We start from the raw sequence: 22976 nt of genomic DNA on the forward strand, positions 1-22976 counted from the left end.
GAAAGAGAGAAAACACATTTGTTTAATTCTACAAAATCTCCCTTCCTGTCTTAGCGTGTAAGACTGCTTGCATAGTAGGAAAGGTTTTGGATCTTTACCCTTTGTCTTCCTGTTGACCATTTCCCCTTTTCCTCATACAGGCATGCTTATTTTATATGAGAAAGAATCTCTGAAATTTTATATTAAAATAAAGTACTTAAATTACATCACATTTTTCACACTATGTGAGAAAGTTTGCTTATAAATAAGGGTTCTGAAGGATAAACAACAAAGTCCCAATGTATAGCACAGGGAACTATATTCAGTGGAAAATAATAGAGAATGTGTAAATGTGTATAACTGGGTCACTTGGCTCTACGGCAGAGATTGGCACAACATTGTAAATCAACTATACTTCAATTTTAAAAAAGCAAAGTAAGAGTAAGGATTCTGATCAAACTTTGGCTTATATTAAGATGAAGCACATCTGCGTGCTCATCACAAGAGACACAGGCAAAGAAAAAGGAGATGTGTGATGTTCAGTCAGTTCTCCTCAGCGCCTCAGTCCCCAGATGATAATAATTCAGCTGCTGGAGATGGTCTAAAGGCTCAGGTGACAAGGCGTGGATCAGAGAGCAGGCGGAGCCGGACAGGGAGGACAGAGCAGTAAAGGGTAGGTTTCTCTCGGTGTTTTTATCTCATCATCAGGGTTTGTTTAAGGCTGAGAGCAGCTCTGAGCTGTTGGAGCTGCTCCGTAACAGAGATGTTGACCCTGAGATGGGAATAGCGGCTGACTAGAAGCCCTGTTAGAATATTCAGTCTTGGTACCTTCACCGCCAAGTCCTCTGTCCACAGCAAACAGATTGAGGTTGGAGCTCCGCAGTCCAGAGAGAGAATCTCTCACCTCCCCATCTCCACCGCCCCCAGGCCAGCACCTGCATTTGTGCCTCCTGTGGTTGGGGATGTTCAGAGCCAGAAAGGTCCACTTCTGAGTGCTGATCCCGGTCAGAACAAGTGACAGACCCACATGGTCAGCATACTCTTCTCACCTCACGTCACTTCTGCTTTGTAGCTGGAAATAGCAGATGATTTTTTTTCCTGACAAAATTCTTACCTATCTCCTTCCCACTGAGTGTTGAAATACAGGTTATATAATCAACATTGGATTTTTAGAAACTCGTATTTAACAAATACCTGCTCTGCTACTGCCTTCAGGGAAACGGGAAGCAGTTGGTATTTTCTCCCTTCCGGTATTCTCACCAACAAAGTGAACGTGTTTTCAATGTAAATAAGATAGAACCAGACCACCTGACCTGCCTCTTGAGAAACGTATATGCAGGTCAGGAAGCAACACTTGGAACTGGACATGGAACAACAGACTGGTTCCAAATAGGAAAAGGAGTACGTCAAGGCTGTATATTGTCACCCTGGTTGTTTAACTTATATGCAGAGCACATCATGAGAAATGCTGGGCTGGATGAAGCACAAGCTGGAATCAAGATTGCTGGGAGAAATATCAATATCCTCAGATATGCAGCTGACACCACCCTTATGTCAGAAGGTGAAGAGGAAATAAAAAGCCTCTTGATGAAAGTGAAAGAGGAGAGTGAAAAAGTTGGCTTAAAGCTCGACATTCAGAAAACAAATATCATGGCATCTGGTCCCATCACTTCATGGAAGATTGATGGGGAAACAGTGGAAACAGTATCAGACTTTATTTTGGGGGGGCTCCAAAATCACTGCAGATGGTGATTGCAGCCATGAAATTAAAAGACGCTTGCTCCTTAGAAGAAAGGTTATGACCAACCTAGACATACACACACATATATACAAAACCTAAAAACTTCAGATAGTAAAATGTTGTTGTTAAGGGTTAAGTTACCAAATATAAACAACTGTTCATGGTAAGTTTAAGAATACTTTATTTACACAGTGATCAGTTCCCTTATGACATTCACACTAGAAGACTCTCTGCTTGCCAAGGGCTAGGAAATCCTATAAGGAAATTACTTTCCTGGATATGAAAGGAACTTATATAAATAAATACAACCAATTCTATACAACTAAAGAAAAATGTAATATAACAATATACTGGATTTTCATAATGAAGCAAACAATAAAAGGAATGGATGAAAACGTTAAGACCAAACAACAAAAGGAATGAATCTCAGTCAGGTGGAGAACTGTTTGGAGAACTGTTTTTTCACGTGTCACAAGTGGATGCAGTTATTAGAAATAAATCAAGAACTGAACATGCTTTAAAGGTGAGATAGATTTTATTTCTTTTGCAGTACAAAGTCAAGCACTGTAAAATACTTGACAAATTTGATTTACTAAATCAAAAGATTTACTAAAAAGTTGGAAAATGGTACAACTCTAAACTAATGTCTGCCTATTTTATTTAAAGGTGGTCTTACTAAGAAACAGAATTATTCACTAAATGATTATTCTGAAAAGCTTCCTTTGCAAACACCCAACATTTTCTGAAACTCTATTGGATTTAGCATGCCGTGATCCATGTAAGTAAACTCAGATGCTGCTTCATTTTGACAAAGAGAGTAGTTTATATTTTCTATTAAAACACATACAACTGCATACTTTTCTTGGTTTCATGGTACCATACTCGAGATTATATACTCCTTTCTCATCTAACCAATAGAATTTTACGGGCGAAGTTCAGAGGATTTTGTATTTTGCTCAAATACTATAGAATACAAGTTTGTCCATTTGGAATGAAAAGATTCCTTCACTTACAGGCATTTAAACTATTTGATTTTGCTCTCCTTGGAGGACAACCAGTCTTTGCAGGATTTAGATGACAATAAATAACTGAGACCGCAAACTAGAAACTCTCTAAAGAAGACAAGCCTTTTAACTTCAGTGATTTGTATTACTCTCTGCCTCCACACCTTCTCTGGAGCAAAGTCTCTGAAGACCAAGACCTTAAGACTGGAAAAATGCCCATCAGACATATAATAAATTTCATACACTTCATCAGCTCAATTCCAGTTGTCATGTGGCACAGTCTGTAGAAACCAAGGCCCTCTGTGGCTCTTGGAATCCACAACGGTTGCTTTCTCTTTTAGGACTAAGCTGTCGTGTGAAGCATAGTGGGGAACTGCTCACACTCTGCCTGCTTCAAGGCAGAGTAAAAATTAAGCTCAGCGTGGCATCACATACTTACAAGTGACTTATGTGAGCATTCTTTATAAATAGATTTTGACACAGCCAAGGTTTCCAATGAAATAGGAAGCCATTAAAATGGTTTATCGTTTATCACTTTCATTATGGGAAAAACAAAGAGACCCCTGACTCCCCTCAGGCAATAACTGACCCTTCAAGGACTGTGAAAGAATCATAGACAATGGCACAAACTATTTATTTCCAAGTAGGTAGATTTTCAAAAATATGGCCTGTACAGTGACCGTCATGGCAGTATGTATGCTCTCAGCATGTGGAGAGGTACACATAGAGAAAGATTTTATAAGATTGATGATGTTGATGATTTGTAGTTCACAGTTTTCCCTAATAAGTTTTCTCTAAAACTTCATTTCAAAGCAGAGAATATCATTTGTTTTAAAGAGAAGTGTAACAGTGGTAAGATTAGAAATTTATTCAGTATACATGCCCTTCTATGGTACAAATTTTGGGGAGAATGAAATAAGTATTGGAAGAAAACTCTAGTGAAGTCACTTAAGAGATTATTTTTAGAGTGTCTTAAAAACATTAATGAATAAATAAGAAGACTGTTCTTAAGTTTATAGCTGACAAAATTACTATAATAAAATTCCTCAATAGGAAAATATATAAATATGAAATTATATTTACATATTATATTTATGTAAATATATAACATATACATTTATATATTACATTTACAATATAAGTATATTTATATATATATCTTCACAGACACATAAATGCACACATAATATGTATATAGCAAGTTAATAGTATTCAGAGATTTTCTCTGGTTTTTGTATATTTTTCAAGTTTTCTACAAAGAACATCTTTGAAATCAGAAAAAAAAGTATATAGCTTTTTGGAAATTATTTCAGCCCTGAATTTAGCACAGGTGGTGTTTAAGACACCTCATTTTTTTTCCTCAATTTCTAGTGAAACAATTATAGTTAGTGAGATCTTTTTAAAGACAATTTTTAAGAGCAGTTTTAGGTTTACAGTAAAATTGAGAGGAAAGAACAGAGATTTCCCATATACCATCTGCCCTGACACTTGCATTGCCTCCACCATTATCAACATTCCCCAAAATGGTACATTTGTTAGGACTGATGAACCTACACTGACTCATCATAACCATCCAATATCCAGAATTTACCTTAGGGTTCACTCTTGATGTTGTAATTCTCTGGGTTTGGATAAATATGTAATGATTTAACCCATCACTATTAAATCATACACAGTATTTTCACTGCCCTAAAACTCTTCCATGCTCTACCTACTTCTCCCTTCCACACCCACTGCTACCTCTGGGTGGTGAGATTTTTAGAGTTTAAGGACCCCAAACACCCTGTTCCTTGGGGGATATGACATGATTTTATAATCTGCCTCATAGACGCTTCGCTCATAGCTCAGTCAGTAAAGAATCTGCCTGCAAGGCAGAAGACCCAGGTTCGATTCCTGGGTCGGGAAAATCCCCTGGAGAAGGAAATGGCATTCCTCTCCAGTATTCTTGCCTGGAAAATCCCATGGACAGAGGAGCCTGGCGGACTACAGTCCATGGGGTCGCAAAGACTCAGACACGACTTAGTGACTAAAACACCACCACCACCATAGATGCTATAGGTGATCACAGTAATTAACTCAGAGAGACCACCATGAGCCACAGACCACTGGGGCCATGGGCATTAGAGCCTTGGGGATCTCTAATCAGAAACTCTTAGACTTCCTAAGTCAGGCAGAGAAAGAGAAATATCATATGACATCCCTTATATGTGGAATCTAAAAAAAAAAAATGATACAAATGAACTTACTAATAAAACTGAAAAAGACTCACAGACTTAGAAAATAGATTTATGGTTGTGGGGGGCAGGGGAAAAGGATGGAAGGAAGGGATAGTTAGGGAGTTTGGGATGGACGTGTACAGACTGCTTTATTTAAAGCAAAGAACCAACAAGATCCCACTGTACAGCACAGGGAACTCTGCTCAATGTTATGTGGCAGTCTGGGTGGGAAGGGAGTTTGGGGGAGGATGGATACATGTATGTGTATGTATGGTTGAGTCCCTCCTCTGTTCATCTGAAACTATCACAACATTATTTGTGAATTGGTTATACTCCAAAACAAAATTTTAAAGTTTTAAAAAGGACAACAGCAACAAAAAGAAACTCGTAGACGGCCCACTCAGGCTAAGGAAATCTCAAATTCTGGTGTGGAAAAGAAGGGGGAAAAGGAAAGGAAAGCCCCAAGCTTCAGAAAAGGTCTGTGACTGGCAGTTTATAGACGGAACAAAGGAGTGTTTTTATCCCAATCAGTGGGTGCCACAATGTTAGCATGCTTTAAAGATAATGACATATATTTGATGGTTAATCACTGAAGAGTGAACATTTGGGGTATTATTTCAGATGTTTGGATTTCTTCCCTGTTTCAGAAAAAAAAAAAAAAAAAAAACACCCTGCTATATTTCAAAGGAAATGTTAGTTCTAATTTTTTACACTTCAGATGTTTGGAAATTTCAAATGACTGTTCCAAATCTGATCACTAAATATTTCTTTTGTTGCATAGAAACTGACTTTTAAGTCACTGTATTTACTAAAAAGCAAAGGGAAAAACTGGTCCTCTCCAGCCCCTTTCTCTGGGCTCCCAGGATCAGTATGCTTTGTATTTAATTGCACACAATCCAGACATTCTCTATATACAGTTCTCATCCTCACAGCACCTTCCACTCAGCAAGCTCAGAGCTTCCGGCCTCTCCTATTTTAAAATCCATGTAGCAAACCTCAGCATTTAAAAAAAATTTTTATATTTAAGAACTTTATAGCACTTTGATTTTTTTTCTGTCTTGTATTTTTAAGCACAATATATTGTGCTTCATTTACAGTTGTATGAAATCTATATTCCTTTAATTATAGTTATGAAAAATATATCAGTCTACTATGACACAATATGACACCATTGAGAGGAGTCCTGCTCAGTTCTGAAGTTAGATCAGTACATCCACAGAATGTTTTCCATCTCTAGAGGCCCTCCATGCCCAAATGCCATCTATTTTCTGCCCTTCATCCCACCCACCACTTTGAGTTGGGTATTCTCTCAGAGGATTCTCTCTGTACTCTCTGTAGAGAATACTCTGAGTCTTCTCTGAGTAACATTTTTCCTGCTTCTTTATTCCTTCTTTTATTCTCTTACTGTAACAATATCAAAGACAATATCATAACCAAAGAGATATTATGTCAGTCGGGATAACTGATGCTAGCTACTGTAAGAAACAAATAGCAACTTTCAGTAACATACTTTATTTCTTGTTTTGCAAAATCTAATATACCTCCCCTCCAAACAATGACTCAGGAGTCCCAGTTCCTTCTCTCCTGTGGTTGCATACTTCAGACCCTGGGAACCCTTCATTTTTAGCAGAGTGGCCTGGGAAAAAGAGAGAGAGAGTGGAAATCTACTTGAAATATATCATGATCAGCACTAGAAGTTCATTGGCCAGAGCTCAGTCACATGACTGATACAAGAGGGGCCAGGAAATACGTTGAACTGGAGCACTATGAAGGAGCACATGTAGGTAAGCACCAAGAGCCTGTACCACACAGAGAGCCTCTCCATTTTTCCCGTGTACGTAACATCTTAGGTGAGCAACCCTTATTTCAGGCATGTGCTTTATGTACACCCTCCCCTTACCATGCCAGCCGCCGTGTTGCCCTCTCTGTCTTCACTCTCTGGCACTATCATTTTGACTCACCCAGAGCTTTTCTTTGCACAGTCCTAGTAAGTTGCTCCCTGCCAATCCTTCCCACTGTATTTCAAGTTCCAGGGAAGAATCAAACATTTTCAAAGCTGATCTCCTTGCTTCAGTTGTGTTGATCCCTTCAATGTTTGCAAGCAATGAAAAAAAAATAAGGGAGAAATAAGCCAATAGAATCACCAGCCACCTTAGGAAACTATTAATACTAAGAGTAAGAAGCAATAAAAATGGCTATGATGAAAATTCTAGAGAAGAGAGGAGCTGAAATAAGAACTTACAGGTTTTTATAAAAGACGCACACAACAGTGCTTGATACTCTGATACAAGTTTACACTCTTTCAAAATCCCCTGAGATGAGAAGGTAAATCTTTAGTGCTGGAATAGAATGCCTGGAGGTAGAAACTAGTTATGAAACACAAGTGCTCCAAAGAGCAAGCTGCATGAGGAAACATCTTGCAATTTTCAGACCTGAGGTCAGCGACCCAAAGATGAGTTGAAATATTCTGAAAAACAATCTCTTACAGCAGACGTCACTATGAAACCAGATATTTTTCTTCACCGGAAACAAAAGGAATAAAAAAAAAAAAAACATAATGAAAAGACCTCACAGCAATTCTGGAATTCAAAACCATCCAAACACTGACGGGAAAATAAATAGAGGGCAATACTGTGGGATTTCTTAGCCTTTGCCTGTAGCCATCAAATTAATCATAAAGTTAAAAAGTTCCTACTTAAAAAAAAAAAAAGTTCCTACTTGAATTAATTATAATAATGTTACCTTTTCTTTCTAGAGCATGTTACACTTTTTCAAACTTTGCTTAGGTTTATCTTATTAATTTCTTCATCTGTATCTCTTCAATGACTTATGGGAGTATAACAATTCTTCTGATTTAAATTGACTTTCTGTTGGTGCTGAAGAAGACTCTTGAGAGTCCCTTGGACAGCAAGGACATCAACCCAGTCAATCCTAAAGGAAATCAACCTGGAATAGTCATTGGTAGGACTGACACTGAAGCTGAAGCTCCAATACTTTGACCACCTGATGTGAATAGCTGACTCATTGCAAAAGACCCTGATCCTGGGAAAGATTGAGGGCAGGAGGAGAAGAGGGTGACAGAGGATAAGATGGTTGGATAGCATCACCTACTCAATGAACATGAGTTTGAGCAAATTCCAGGAGATAGTGAAGGGCAAGGAAGCCTGGCAAGCTGCAGTCCTTGGATTCACAGAGATGGACACAATTTAGCAGCTAAGCAACAACTACAAATTGTTGCTGTTGAAACTTTTTTTAATCTAAATTATTCTAAAGCTTTACACCAAGTCACACTTTTCTTGGTTGAATGGAACAACAGTAGGTATAATTACAAGTGAAGAAACAACTTAGATCAAAATAAAAAAAATTTCCCTGGCTCTTTTACTTACAGGAAATCATAGATTATTCTTTTCCAAAGGGTAAAAAAATTATCTTGTGTGAGTAATAAGACAAATTTTTACACAAATAACCAATAACATGAGCTAGACAGATGTTGTTTATAAATTCTTTCGCTTATGCCATTTCTCTGGAAAGTTATTCAATTTAGGAAAAAGAAAATCGTTTCAAGTGCAGGAGAATAGATGCTTTGCTATTAAAACCTTATTATCATAGCAATAGACAAAGTTTGAATCATTTTTAATGTTAGTATACCTAAATTATAAAATCATGAACATGAATAGTGTGACAGGTCCTTTTGGTTGCAGGAAGATTCACGTGTAACCAGCTTCCATGATATGAGGAAATTGACAATTTATTACAAAATTACAGGTCATGGTATGGAGCTGTCTTCTCTACTTCTTTCTCTCCCTTCAGGCGCGATTTCTGTGCTTTGCAGGTAGATATGGAAGAAAATGTGGCTGACAACATGTACCAACCTATCCTCCATTTAAGAGAATACTTCAACCCAGGCCCAGTTCTTAATTCTTACAAATGAATCTCAGGTTGTTCTAGTTTGAATCAAGGTTGAACCTCTGATTCAATCAACTTTGGTAGGGGCTGGGTCATTTCATACAAATGGAGATTAAAGGTCCACTGCTGGTACAGTTCAAGGAAAACACAATATATGGTAATAAACAAGGGCAAGAACACTGTAAGTATTAAAGCCTGGAAAAGTAAGCTTGTAAGTGAAAGTTGCTCCGCCATGTCCGACTCTTTGCAACCCCATGGACTATATAGCCCACCAGGTTCTTCTGTCCATGGGATTTCCCAGGAAAGAACACTGGAGTGGGCTGCCATTTCCTTCTCCAGGGGATTTTCCCAACCCTGGGATCAAACCTGCATCTCCTGCATTTCAGGCAGATTCAGGCTAAATCACCAGGGAAGCCCCTTCAGTTATATTATCAACTGAAGCATGATGAATTACACAAACAAAACTTAGCATCTTGAAACAACACATATTTATTATCTCACACAATTTCTGTCAGCAATCTGGGAACAGCTTAGCTAGGAGCTTCTGGCTCAAGAGATCTCAAGGGGTTGCAGTCAAGCTGTCAGCCAGAGCTGCAACTTGGTGAGGAGTCGTCTGATGAGCTGACCACAATTAGAGGCTCCACTTCCAAAATGGCTTCCTCAGATGATGCTGGCAGAGGCCTCAGTTCACCAGAATGTGGGCTTCACGGGGCTGCCCGAGCGTCCCGACCCATTTCAGCTGTCCTCCCTAGAGTGAAAGATGGGCACTCCTGAGGGGGAGAGAGCACCACGGGGCCTTTTTCTGACTTTCATCTCCACAACTTCTGCTTTATACTGTTGGTTAGAAGCAATTTATTAAATCCATCCTCAAGGAGAGGGAAATTAGGCTCCACCTCACAAAGGAAATGAAACCCTGTAACTCAGATTGGGCTCTGAACCCACCGCAGACTTTTAACCGAGATCACACCTGGTCTCAGGACCTAACAAGGTTCAGGTTCATGATTGTCTCATCACAGAAAGAATTCAATGACAAAGTGGTAGGTAAGAAGTGGATTTATTTAGAGAAAAACACACTCCACAGACGGAGTGTGGGCCAGCTGAAGCCCCAGGGTACGGGGTTGTCAGTTTTTATAGGGATTGGTAGTATCGTAAGCTAGTGAGTGGGAGTATTCCAGCTATTTGGGGGAAGGGGTAGGGATTTCCAGGAATTGGGCCACTGCCCCCGTTTTTACCTTTCTGTCGGTCTTGGAACTGTCATGGTGCCTGTGGGTGTGTCATTTAGCTTACCGATGTGTTACAGTGGTGCCCATGTGGCTCAGATGGTCAAGAATCTGTTGCAATGCAAGAGACTGAGGTTTGAAACCTGCCAGGAAAATTTCCTGGAGAATGGAACGCTACCCACTCCAGTTTTCTTGCCTGGAGAATGCCATGGCCAATTACAATTCATGGGGTTGCGGAGAGTCAGACACAACTGAGCAGTTAAGATTGGTGTGTTACAATGAGGGTATACGGAGGCTCAGAGTCAGGTGGAAGTCAACTCGTCTGCCATCTTGGACCCATTTGGTTCTAATCAGTTTATGCTGTATCCAACGACTTTGTCATTCTGTTAAAAGTCATGGCCTGCCCCCTTCCCTCCTGTTTCAGAAGGACTATCATAGAGCATTGTGAACGTGTTTTTAAAGCTGCCACTGATTTTTCAATGACATCTTCTGAGTTAACCTTTGAGCCAGTACTCAACTTTTATTTTTTGATTGATTGCATTGTACAATTCACCAAAGTGAGGTGGAGGTGGTGTTATGATTTGCAATAAGAAATATGTTTTGGGTCTTCATCCCGTTTCTAGCATAGAGTTCCTTGAGTGGTAAGAGTGACAAAGGTGTTTTCTGTTAAGTTAATTGGGAGACGAGCCCCCCCTCCCCCACCTAAGGCAGGGAAGGGAGGGAGCCTACAGGTTGAGTCACTCACTAATGCCCAATGACTTAGTCAATCTTGCCTTGTAATTAAGCCTCCTTAAAAAACCCAGAGGAGAAGATTCACAGAGCTCCCAGGTTGTTGAACACAAGGCGAGTCAGGGAGAGTATATAGAAGCTCTGCTCCCTTTCCCAGGCCTTGCACTGTGAATCTCCCCCTTCGGCTGTTCCTGAGTTATATTCTTTCACAGTAAGCCTGTGATCCAGTAAGTAAAATGTTTCTCTGCATTCTGTAAGCCACTCTAGCAAGTTTTTTTACCCAAGGAAATAGGGGATCACTGGAACCTCCAGTCGGTAGCCAACTGGTCTGAACCACAGGTGATAGCCTGGCTTTGCTATAGTGTCTCAGTGGAGCCTAGGTTGGGTGGGGTGGGACACAGTCTTGTGGGACTGTCTGTGTGGAATGTGGCACTATCTCTGGGTAAATAAAATATCAAAATTGAGTTGATTTGTAGGACACTCTGCTCATATCCCCAGAGAATTGGGGGTGGCAAGGGGCAACCCCCCCCCATGCCCATTATAAATTGAGTTCTCAGAACACGAAAAGGAGTAAACCAAGATCATAGCTCAAAATACTTGCTTCCGTTTCAACTTTCTAGAAAAGTTGTTTAGTTTCTATGTATGCTATTTAATCAAATGTATTGATTACTTATACACTTATCCTTTCCTTTTAAATTCATTATTGAGCTCAGACTCTACCCCAGAACAATCAAATCAGAGTCTCTTAGAGAAGGGCTTGGTATTGGCAGTTTTGTATAATTCCTCTGGTGATTCTAATATACAGGTAACAACGAGAACCACTCAGCCCAACAGAAATTTTGGAAGTCTTTTTCAGCCCCTATTTTGCATGATTATTCCCTTCCATAATGATCTTCTGACCTGATAGCAGGTCCCTCACACAAGACCTATGGAAGAGTATGCATGTAGTACCAAAGGAGGTTCAAGAGATGGTACAGGGCAAGATAATAGGTATTTCACCATTTCCTGGCAGATGGTGTGTCTTCAGCTATTTAGATATATGAAAAACATATTCCCAATTGGTAACTCTTTCTTTGGTTGAAAGGATGCAGGAATACCACTTTCATCTGCTTCTATTGCTAGATTGTAACTAAGATTATAACTTAATGCACAGAATTTCCCTCCACTGGGGTAGGAACAGGATTAAAGAGACCAGAGAGGATCCACTCAGAGATCCATCCTAAGGGAGGATCTGGTATGCTTAGAATACATTTCTTGGGGTTTTCTGGCTCAACATATAATTGCCTGCTTCATATGAAGACTGCACCTGAGGGTAAAGATGGAGGCATCAGCTTCCTTCTTCCGTGTTTCTATATGCAGATTACAAAGTCATTTCTCTTTGACTGGCTACAGACCTCTCTCCTCTGGGTGGAGCTGAGCTCCCTGAAAGCAGGGTTATTCTGAAAACACCACACCTATAATTGAAAAGGATTTGTTAAGGCCTTTTGTGATCTATCTTTTTTCTGTGGCCTCTTACACCATCCAAAATCAAACCAGCTGAATCCAGAACCCAGGTGGCAGCTGTTCAGGCTTGGCACCCCAAAGCCCTTGGGATTCAGGGCGTGACTCTTCAGTAAGATCAGACGTAACCCATGAGGCATCTCTGGCTACTTTCTAATTATTTCCATTGCAAAAGGCCCTGAGTTATTCGATGAATCATGTCATTTTTATTGAAAAGTAAACCAAGGGTGATAGAAGACCTATGGCCACACACACAAGAACCATAGGTTCATAATTGGGATCCAGAAGAAGAAAATCTGTACATACTCACTGTATATTTGGGTTCTGGGTACCAGGAATTGTGGCCAGAAGGCACATCTTCTCTACCACACATGTCAGCAAGAGTAGAGATTATGGTTTGCTTTTTTTAGGGAGCTATTTTTGGCTAAAGATAGATTGATCCATAGGCAATTTTTAAAAATTATTCCTTATGTTCCAATTCCCTTCTTATAACCATTTAATATAATAATTATTGATTGCTGGGAATGTTCTAGGCACTACTTCATGTTCTTCCCATACTTAATCTTATAGAATCCTCCCAACTTTTCTAAAAGCTGATTGCTTGATTACTCCTGTGTTACAGAATAGGAAACTGAAACCCAGAATAATTGAAATCTTTAGTCAAGAAAGATTTCCACCTCAATGTTCTCCTCCCTAGCCTCTTCCAGCTTTCTTTCTGTTCCACCTTAATTTTTCTGCCCTTTGTTTTTTTTTTTTTTTTTGCAGGGGTGGGGAGTGGTGGGCAAGGGTGGTTTTTTCTTCTTTCTTTTTTCTGTCACTTGCTTCTCTGGGCTTCAGGAGCAAGAGTTCAATTTTAGGAGCATAAATGTTGAACTCACATAAGAGAAATCAAATACATGCCAAGTTGAGGTGAAATTGTTGGGCAAAGAGGAAAAAAACACCAGGTAAGCAGAGTAAGGATTTACTCCTAACCGCCCACCCACCCCCCACCCCCACCCCCACCCCCATCCCTGTCCTCAGAAGAAGTCTGCTCACTCACCTAACTGCTGAAACAAGCTTGCTGAGGAGGGTAAGGTGAAGACAAGAGCCTGCAACAACATCTGCCCCACCTCCCACCCATTTACTCAGAGAGCAGGAGGCTAAACATCACCTCTACTGGTATAGCTGCAGTTTAGCTCTCAACACTGGGGACCAAGCATCCCAAGGTATCTGGGAGACTCAGTCTTGTAAAATTTGAACCATAATGTCTTCCATTTGTATAACCTCTTTACAAGGAATATTCTCACATGTCATCTCATATAATCACTTACATATTTTATTCATTGAAGTGTATGAAGTTTGAGATTAAAGTAAGGATGCTATTCCCTCAAAATAGCTTGAGACTTTGATTTTTAAACAAATCCTATCTTTATGGTCCATGTTAATAGTTTTCTGATGCAGGTTCATGAAACACAGACAGGACTTGGTGGCACAAACTAGAACTCTCTCTGAAGACATCTCTGTAAAGAGCTATGGGTAGTTCCTGCATATATGCAAGTCAGCAGTATTCCACTGAAATACTGGACTCCAATGGCTGGGTGTGAGGCCTCTCCCTATAGCCTTGCAGAAGTCTCTACTGATTTTCTAGATAGCTCATGAATGGGAGAGATCCTCAAGTTACAAGGACTTGGAAAGACTTTTTATGGGAAACTGGATTTAGAGAATTAACCAAGGGTTTAATTAATCTTCACAGTCGGCTTGTGACCTTTCAATATACTGATGTCACAAGGATCTGTGAAGGGCATAGGTATGAGATTAATACACTCCCCTTAATCCTTACTTCAAGGGGCCTGCTGCTTAGTTTTCTGTTCCCAGCAGCCCTGAGCTTCTGCCAGCAATCCCAGCCCTTCCCAGAGGTCGTTTAGAAGTGTTTTATCAATGAAAGAACAAAATGCTAATTCCTACTGGGTCTCTGGAATTTCCAGATCCACACAAAATTATCATTATATATATAATAAGCTTGGGAAGCTCCCACAACTCCTAGAAGCAACACTCATTTGGAAAGGTAAAGTGGTTTGTTTCCAGCCCAAGGAGATAGTTCAGTCAGAGTTCTGCTAATCAGGCAAATAAGTAAACATAGTAAATGTATAATAATATAAGTAATATAAAACATTTATAGAGTGAATGTAAAATTTATCATTTAAAGTGAGACACTTCAGGGACTTCCCTGGTGGTCCAGTGGCTAAGACTCCATGTTCTCATTGCAGAGAGCCTGGCTTCAATCCCTGGTCAGAGAACTGCAGGTTCACATGCCACAAGGAAGACCCAGCACAGACAAATAAGTTTTAAAAGTAAACAAATAAAAATAAATATTAAAAATAAATAAAGGACGACACTTAAGATCAAGAGAGACTGCTACTAACAATCACAGCAGGACAACACACATAAACCTGGAATGTCCTGGGCAAAACAGGACATGTGGTCAACCCCACCATCAGCGACTATTTAAAACAGCTTTTCTCTGTTTCTCATAATGTTTTTATTACATTACAGCGTGGCAAGGATCTTCACTTTCTTTTTTATACTGAGAAGTGGATTTGTTCTACTTTCCTGAAAAATAATCTTATATTCTAAGTCTCAGCTAATCTGTTCTGAACTTCATTGTATAATCTACTTCCCTGAAACTGAGCTGTAGGTTTCCCACATATCTAAGTTTCTGTGAACCCTTCAGAAGATTATTTTAAAGTACCTACAGTCCTTCCCATGATTTCAACAATTCTTCAAAGACTTTTAGTTTTATTTTGAACAACTTCAAAATTTATTTTGGAAGTGTCAGTTTTTCCCTAAAATTCTCCAGGTTTTAGTAGAGCAGTGGACTCACCTTTGGGAAGAACTTTGAGTACCTGACTATATCAGCAATTTACTGGTCAATATCAAATGATATAGACTAATTGTCCAGCCCCTACCCCATCAGTCACTTGCCTGCCTAATTTATATATTGACATAGATGTAGAAATACAGAGACAAAAATGTAGGTTAATTGGTAGACAGATAGATACATGTATTCTTTCGGGCCTAGGTCAGACAAACACACAGGGAATATCAGTTTGAATATTCTAGATTTTAAGAGGGCTCCTTTGGCTACATTTTCAAATTTTAATTTTATTTAACAGGGTACTATGTATTTTTTCTCCTGCTGTACACATTTCTGTAAGCTTTCTCAAATTCTCTGGAATCAGGAAAAGTACCAAAAAACAATCACAGGGCTGTGGTGAAGGATGTGAAGGCTGGGGGTGGGTTGGGGGTTTAACCAATGGCTAGTTAGGGACAAAAATCACATGGCATCTGCAAGGAATGAAGAGGATTCCTGCGTGTGGATCCTCCAGTTTGGATTAAGAGGTTTTTTGTCTATTTATTTAATTTGGCTGCTCCAGATCTTAGTTGCAGCACTGAGAGTCCTTTGTTGTAGCGTGTGGGATCTAGTTCTCTGACCAGGGATCAAACCAGGCCCCCTTCATTGGCAGCAGAGAGTCAAGCCACTGGACCACCAGGGAAGTCCCAAGGCGTTTTTAATTTACCCGTTTTCTCCCCCGTATTAGCATCCAAATATTAGTTGCCACTTTGCAGTAGCTGATATAGTTGCTCAAGGTAAGGGCACTATTCTAAGGGATTTCCAAAATTCCTGTTTTCCAATAAAATGATCAGCTATTTATGAACATTCTAGAATTTAATGTGCTGGCATTGGGAAGCCATTCTGGATTATTTTGAGTGATAAAATATGCTTTAGAAAGATTGGGTGATGAATAAAATAATATTTACACAATGCTTGCTATGAACTGAGCACCAAGTCGTTCATGTTGATTATATCACTGAATTTTCCAAGCAATACATGTAAAGTAGATACTTTTATAATACCCATTTTCCAGGTGAAAAAACAAGATCTATTTGTATTGAAATAACTTGTGCAAGTTGATCTAACTATAAAAAGGTGGAGATGAGCCAAACGTCAGCAAGAAGTGCTAAAGGTTGTCTGACCATCCACTATACCATAAAGATGAGATTGACCAGAATAAAACACTGAAAGCAGGAAAAGGCTGTAACTAACTACTGCAGTAGCAAAGGGAAGGAGTTGGGAAGTCAGGATGATGTCAGAAAGGTAGAAACAATAGGATTTTGATGCTAAAGTGGGTTTGCCAGGTTGTAAAGAAGGCGCTAGATATGACTATCTTGATTAACAGTAATTCATCAACACTGATAAACTGGTCAACACCAGTCAAAGAATAGAGGTTTTGTTGGGTGAAGGAACAGCTCCTCTTTGAATGTCTTGAATTTAAAGGATATCTAGAATTAACAAATTTGACATATTGATACAGTTTGCAAAGCGTAACAAAATACCCAAATGAATCTTTGCTGGACTTCTCTACAATGTTCCACCTCACTAAGAAAAAATTACCTTGTAGGACATATAAGATATCTAACAAGAGCCACATAAGGGAAGCTTAAGAGAGAGGAGATATATATATGCAGGTCAGGAAGCAACAGCTAGAACTGGACATGGAGCAACAGACTGGTTCCAAATAGGAAAAGGATTACATCAAGCCTGTATACTGTCACCCTGCTTGTTTAACTTATATGCAGAGTACATCATGAGAAACGCTGGGCTGGAAGAATCAAGATTGCCGGGAGAAATATCAATATCCTCAGATATGCAGATGACACCACCCTTATGGCAGAAAGTGAAGAGGAACTAAAGAGCCTCTTGATGAAAGTGAAAGAGGAGAGTGAAAAAGTTTGGCTTAAAGCTCAACATTCAGAAAACTAAGATCATGGCATCTGGTCCCATCACTTCATGGGAAATAGATGGGGAGACAGTGGAAACAGTGTCAGACTTTATTTTTTGGGGTTCCAAAATCACTGCAGATGGTGATTGCAGCCTTGAAATTAAAAGATGCTTACTCCTTGGAAGGAAAGTTATGACCAACCTAGATAACATATTAAAAAGCAGAGACATTACTTTGCCAACACAAGTCCATCTAGTCAAGGCTATGGTTTTTCCAGTGATCATGTATGGATGTGAGAGTTGAACTGTGAAGAGGGCTGAGCACCGAAGAATTCATGCTTTTGAACTGTGGTGTTGGAGAAGAAGACCCTTGAGAGTCCCTTGGACTGCAAGGAGATCCAACCAGTCCATCCTAAAGGAGATCAGTCCTGGGTGTTCACTGGAAGGACTGATGTTGAAGCTGAAACTCCAATACTTTGGCCACCTGATGCAAAGAGTTGACTCATTGGAAAAGACCCTGATGCTGCGAGGGATTGGGGGCAGGAGGAGAAGGGGACGACAGAGGATGAGATGGTTGGATGGCATCACCGACTCAATGGACATGGGTTTGGGTGGACTACGGGAGTTGGTGATGGATAGGGAGGCCTGACGTGCTGCGGTTCATGGGATCACAAAGAGTCAGACACGACTGAGCAACTGAACTGAACTGATATATATATATACATATATATATATATGTATATATATATATTTATGACTGATTCATGTTGTTGTATGATAGAAATCAGCAATTATCCTCCAATTTAAAAAAAGGACCATATTAAAAAAGTATTATAATTTTGTTGCAGAAATATCAGGCTCTTAAGAACTTAGATAACTTGTAAATAACAACCAAACCTTTTGTGTTTCTTTGATGATCAATAATAAGTTAGAATACTTACCACCAGTGATGATTTTTCAGTCCCAGAAGAGCTCCAAGTTTGAAGATTGTTGAGGAAGAAATGAACAAATGACAGACTGATGAATAAATGCTTGGTATGTAAATTTAAGAAGAAAGAAATGCTCTCCACTTGGAATTTACTTTTCCTGCTTCTCCACTAAACCCTGTAGTTTATTTTCTTTAAAATATTACTCAAAATTTAGCCTTCATTTCTTAAGGCTTTCTAAATGGGAAATAATTTGCCTCTAATCCCTTTGCTGTTGTTCAGCAATGCTTCATACACCTAAGTGTAATCTCAAGATATTTCTGCTTAGAGCCTATATCGATGTTGGGCTTACTGTCCTTTAGGAAATACTGCTGTCCCAAAGGACTGGGCAGCAACTTTCAGCCTTGACTTTGTACAGAAGTTCGTGATAGGCCATATTTTGTGGCTCACTGGGCAAACATAACTTGGGCAGTGACTGTATCTCTGCATGTGTTTGCAGGCTCACTTCTTGCCTTTCAACTTTTAAAGCACTAGTTGGGGGAACAGGTTTCTTTCTGCTAACTGAATCTTGACAGATGAACTCCTCCTTGTTTGGAAGTATTTTAATCCTTTCCAAATTAATTTACCTAGTTGATTGACTGGAGTTAAAATTCAATCGCAAAATGAGAGCAGATTTTTCTCTCCCTTGCAACAGATTCATGTCCGTTGGAGTACATCATCTTCAAAAGATGACCAATGCAGGAGGTGACTCTGAGGATTAACCAGGTTTGGCCATGTTTATATAACTTTTTAGCTGTTATTGGAAAAGTGCTTTGGGGACCGTAAAACATTGATCTTAATCTGTGTTTGCGTAGAATCAGAATTGCCTTCCATAAAGTCAACCTTTTCTCCAAAGGCAGTGGGGATTAGTAAATCGCGTTTCCAGAAAGTTCAACCGTCACTTGAGACCAGTTAAAGTGATAACTGATGTGAATTCACTTGTTCCTTAGAACAGAGGTCCCCAAACTTTAGAATGTCTTGAATCACCTGGAGGGCTGGCCTGGAGCCCCAGCACTTTGGATGCAGCAGGTCTGGGATGAGGACCAAGACTGGATATTTCTATCAAGTTCCCAGGCGAGATGGGTTCTCCTGGCGATTTGAGAACTACTGCCCTGGGAATTGCACACTCTGACCAGTGGGACTGAGAGCAAAAACATCCAAGGGAAGTTGTGTAAACTTCTCCAGAGAAGTTCAGATGCGGTCATTTTAAATTCGATCTGGTTTTTATTTGTTTTCTTATCTTTTGTATATTGCTTTGGAAGGGAGCTATTAAGGGGGAAAAGGTGGCTTCTAACACCGATGTCTAGATCTAGTATTATTTGACCGAATGTCTATCAATGCCTGCTTCTAAATCCAGTAACTCCACTCACACCTTCTCCCTCCACCCAAAACAGAACAAAACCGAAGCAAAAACCGAAACTGAATGTTGTCTCTTAGCAGCACTTAAAAAGTTAACAACAGCACCAAATAGAATCGCTCAGGTCAGTGGAGGGTAAAACCAGCATTTGGAAATGCTGTGAGAACACAAATAGTTTAAACTGTAGAAGAGGCCCGAGGAAATTACAGAGGGAAAACTTTCCGTCCAAGGTTCCAGTTGCCAAGGAGTTTGTGTAGGTTGCTGAAAACCTCACCCCGCCGTGGCTCCTCCGTGACTCACTGTGTCCCCGGGAAGCCTCAGATTCAGCGACCAGAGAGAATTCAAACTCGGCCTTTGATCTCACTGGGATGAAATGCACCGGAGAACTTGACCTTTAAAACATGGATGTTTCTGATCAAATAGCTGATACTCTGGTTCCTAGAAATCAGTCTGGTTCTGGCCCAGGTGCAGAGGCTGAGATCAGAGAAAGCTGTGTCATGGGCCCCCTTGCAGCTGCAGGAGAGAGCAGGGCAGGGTTAGAACACACTTGGACCCAGTTGAGATGTCTGGTTGGTTTGGCACATCAAAGTTACTCTTGTTATGTTCTTGGAATCCAGCTCCCAGATTCCCCTGTTTTGAAGTCAGATGGCCGCCTGCAGGTAGAAACTCCCAGCCATGAAATAGCTTTTCTTTCTGGATACGATCTTACTCTTTGCCATTATACATTTTGCCCTTGCTGGTCCAAATCCAATACTAACCAGAGACAGATATGTTCATTTTCCTTTCCATAACAATGAGGAGAATACAGCCTAATGCTGCAGTGCTTAATCAAACTTTTCCTGGGTTTGGATCACTGCCTCTGACACTTTAGTGTGCATGCAAATTATCTGAGCATCTTGTAAAAAAAAGAAAAAAAGTATAATCTGATTCAGTAGGTCTGGATTGGGGCCCAAGTTTCTGCCTTTCCAACAAACTCCCAAGTGCTGACGCTGCTGTTCTGAAGAGCAAGCTTGGAGTATCCAGGGGATTCTTTCTCAACTTGGGCTTCTCAATCCTATCACCCTGAGAGGGCTGGGTGTTTGCTTTTATTTGGAGACCAATACCCAGATGCAGAGATTTTGACTTGATGAGTCTGGAGGTGGGGGGCAAGTAGTTTTAAAGAACTTCCTAACTGCTTTATTATGCAACCAGGATTGCAGAAACAAATTCAAACGAACGTTTCTCAAGCTATGGGTAGCAATCCTAAGTGGGTCACAATCAGAAATAACATTAGGAATACTGTCTAATTATAACATGATCTACTATCTTCTGCTCAGTTCTAAAAATTTATGTTGCAACTATTTAACCTTGCTGTTATAGTGTGAAAGACATTGATAACATGCAAATGAATGGGCATCATTGTGTGAAAGTTGTATTTCATACTAATTTTACATATCACAGATTATTTTCTAGTGTGTTTTTTAGCCATTTAAGTATATAAAATCATTATCAGCCCAAGATCCCTGTGTAAACTGTCTACCCAGATTGGGATATTCTCTTCGTTCTGACTCTCAACTTGCAATCTGTCCTAACCAATTGCCTGAAACTTGGTCTCAGAATATCTATTATGCTTGGCTACTTCGTATTGTTTTGATTAAAAATACCTGCATTTAGACGTGCAGACTTTTGTGGATGTAGTAATAATAATAATTGTTGTTGTTGAAACAAAATAGTATTTTGGACTTTAAAAGTCTATGTCGAAGCCCTGTTACATATGGCAAAGTAGTGTTGGCGAAGAACTGAATCACTGGGTAGAAGACGTGCGTGTTCATACTTTGTGTAGCATCATTTCACTCTGATAGTGAAATCCCAATGCCTCCCTTAATAAATTGGCAGTTTATCATCATAAAGAATAGATCTGAAAGGTGGGCTTTGCAAATGAACAATTGATGCTTTGCAAATAATTACTCAATGCAAGTAAGTTCCTTAACAGAAAACATGATTCTTTCATACTATGTACAGGAAATTTTTGTTCTTGAGCAGAAAAGAAAGAAATTTCAATGTAAGTCATGATTGAAACACCCCTCCCTTCTCTGTTGCTTGGTGTATTATATATTTTATAGTAGTCTGTTATCGAACTTTATTTTAAGCCATCCAAGGGAGCAGAGATAAAAGTCCCTTGGGTACTTTCTGGGGTGGGGGAGAGTGTTTCACTTATTTTGGCTATAATAATAAATAATGAATGCCCACGGCCTACCTGGTACTCAGCTCGACCCTTGAGGATACAGCAGATGTGGTCTGTTATTTTTAACATGTTCCCATGACTTCTGAGTTCGTAGAGCTTACCATCTATCTCATGGCAGAAGCAGCTCTTGGGCAGCTACAGATGAGTCTGTAATTATCAATCATGATAAAGCTAAATGCAAGTGCTGCGAGGAGAGTGCATTAGGGAGAATCAGTTGTGATGAGCTGTTTCATGGGAGGCATCTTTAAAGAGTGACATTTAGTCAGGGCTTAAAAGAAGCAGTGGTTACCTGAAGATGAGAGTGACTTTTTCCTAGGCAGAGAAGCTGCTATGTGAGAACTCTGAAGGGAGAGGCAAGCGGCAGTTTCAGAGGGCTGTGACACTGTTGCAACCAGAACCCAGAGAGGCTGGAGGAGAACTATACAAGCTGAAAGTGTAAAAGTGGCAGAACCAGACCACAGAGGGCCTGGTGGCCGGTAAGGATATTGCCCTTTATTCAAAGGGCAAATGAGAACAAATCTTTCAACACTTTTATAGGGTGGTTACATGAACAGGTTTTCATTTTTAATCTCCAAGGGAGACAAAACTCATGCTGAGTTCATTCATCTTCAAGGCCCACAGAGTAGCACAGAGTTGAACCACATACCCATTCACTGCTGCTATGAAATACCCAGCATCACTCGGGCTACTGCTTAGAATATAGTTGGGAAGATGTGCCAAGAATGAAAGTGGAAGATCTGTTGTCAGATGCTGTGTTCCAGGCCAGAGATGATGGCATTTTTGGACAAGGATGTGCTTAGTCACTCAGTCATGTCTGACTCTGCGACCCCACGGACTAGGCTCCCAGACTCCTCTGTCCATGGATTTCTCCAGCAAGAGTACTGGAATGGGTAGCTGTTCCCTTCTCCAGGGGATCTTCCCAACCCAGAGATCAAACCCAGGTCTCCCACATTGCAGGTGGATTCTTTACTGTCTGAGCCACCAAGGGAAACCCTTGGACAAGAATAGTAGTGATAGAAATGGAGCAAAGAGGATACATTCATGATGTGTTTTAGAGATAGAGTAAGACGATTGCTTATTGACTGGATGTAAGGAGTGGAGGGAGAAGGAGAAATGAAAGGTGACTTCCAGATGTTGCTTGAACCATTCTATTCAGGGAACATGGGCGAAGACTTTGATTTCACAGGATAATCAATTTGGAAACTTGTAATTTGAGATGTCTAAGAAATAAAGTGGGACAATGTATGTGCAAGCTATTGGCACTTATATCATATTTAATTTAGGTTTTGTAATAAATGCTTTGTACCTACCACATGCCAGGCACTCTTCCAGTCACTGAGACTATGAAGAGAAAAAAAAAAAAAAGTTTCATATAT

The 22976-nt window shown here is 40.0% G+C and overlaps 2 long non-coding RNA genes across 2 annotated transcripts in view; both read right to left on the reverse strand.

Moving 5' to 3' along the window:
• LOC139034466 (uncharacterized) overlaps window positions 1-21776 on the reverse strand; it is a 53002-nt gene extending 31226 nt beyond the window's left edge. The window contains exon 1 of the long non-coding RNA XR_011486999.1: window positions 21613-21776. This is a non-coding gene — a long non-coding RNA (uncharacterized lncRNA). The remainder of the gene's footprint in view (window positions 1-21612) is intronic.
• LOC110150240 (uncharacterized) lies at window positions 9320-20206 on the reverse strand. Its single transcript, XR_011486997.1, has 2 exons — window positions 17996-20206; window positions 9320-9594 (listed from the first exon to the last, which is right to left on the reverse strand). It is a non-coding gene; the product is annotated as an uncharacterized lncRNA (long non-coding RNA).
• Window positions 21777-22976: the final 1200 nt, after the last annotated feature.

The sequence above is a fragment of the Odocoileus virginianus genome, chromosome 3, assembly GCF_023699985.2.
Source record: "Odocoileus virginianus isolate 20LAN1187 ecotype Illinois chromosome 3, Ovbor_1.2, whole genome shotgun sequence".
In the NCBI taxonomy this organism is placed as follows: domain Eukaryota; kingdom Metazoa; phylum Chordata; class Mammalia; order Artiodactyla; family Cervidae; genus Odocoileus; species Odocoileus virginianus.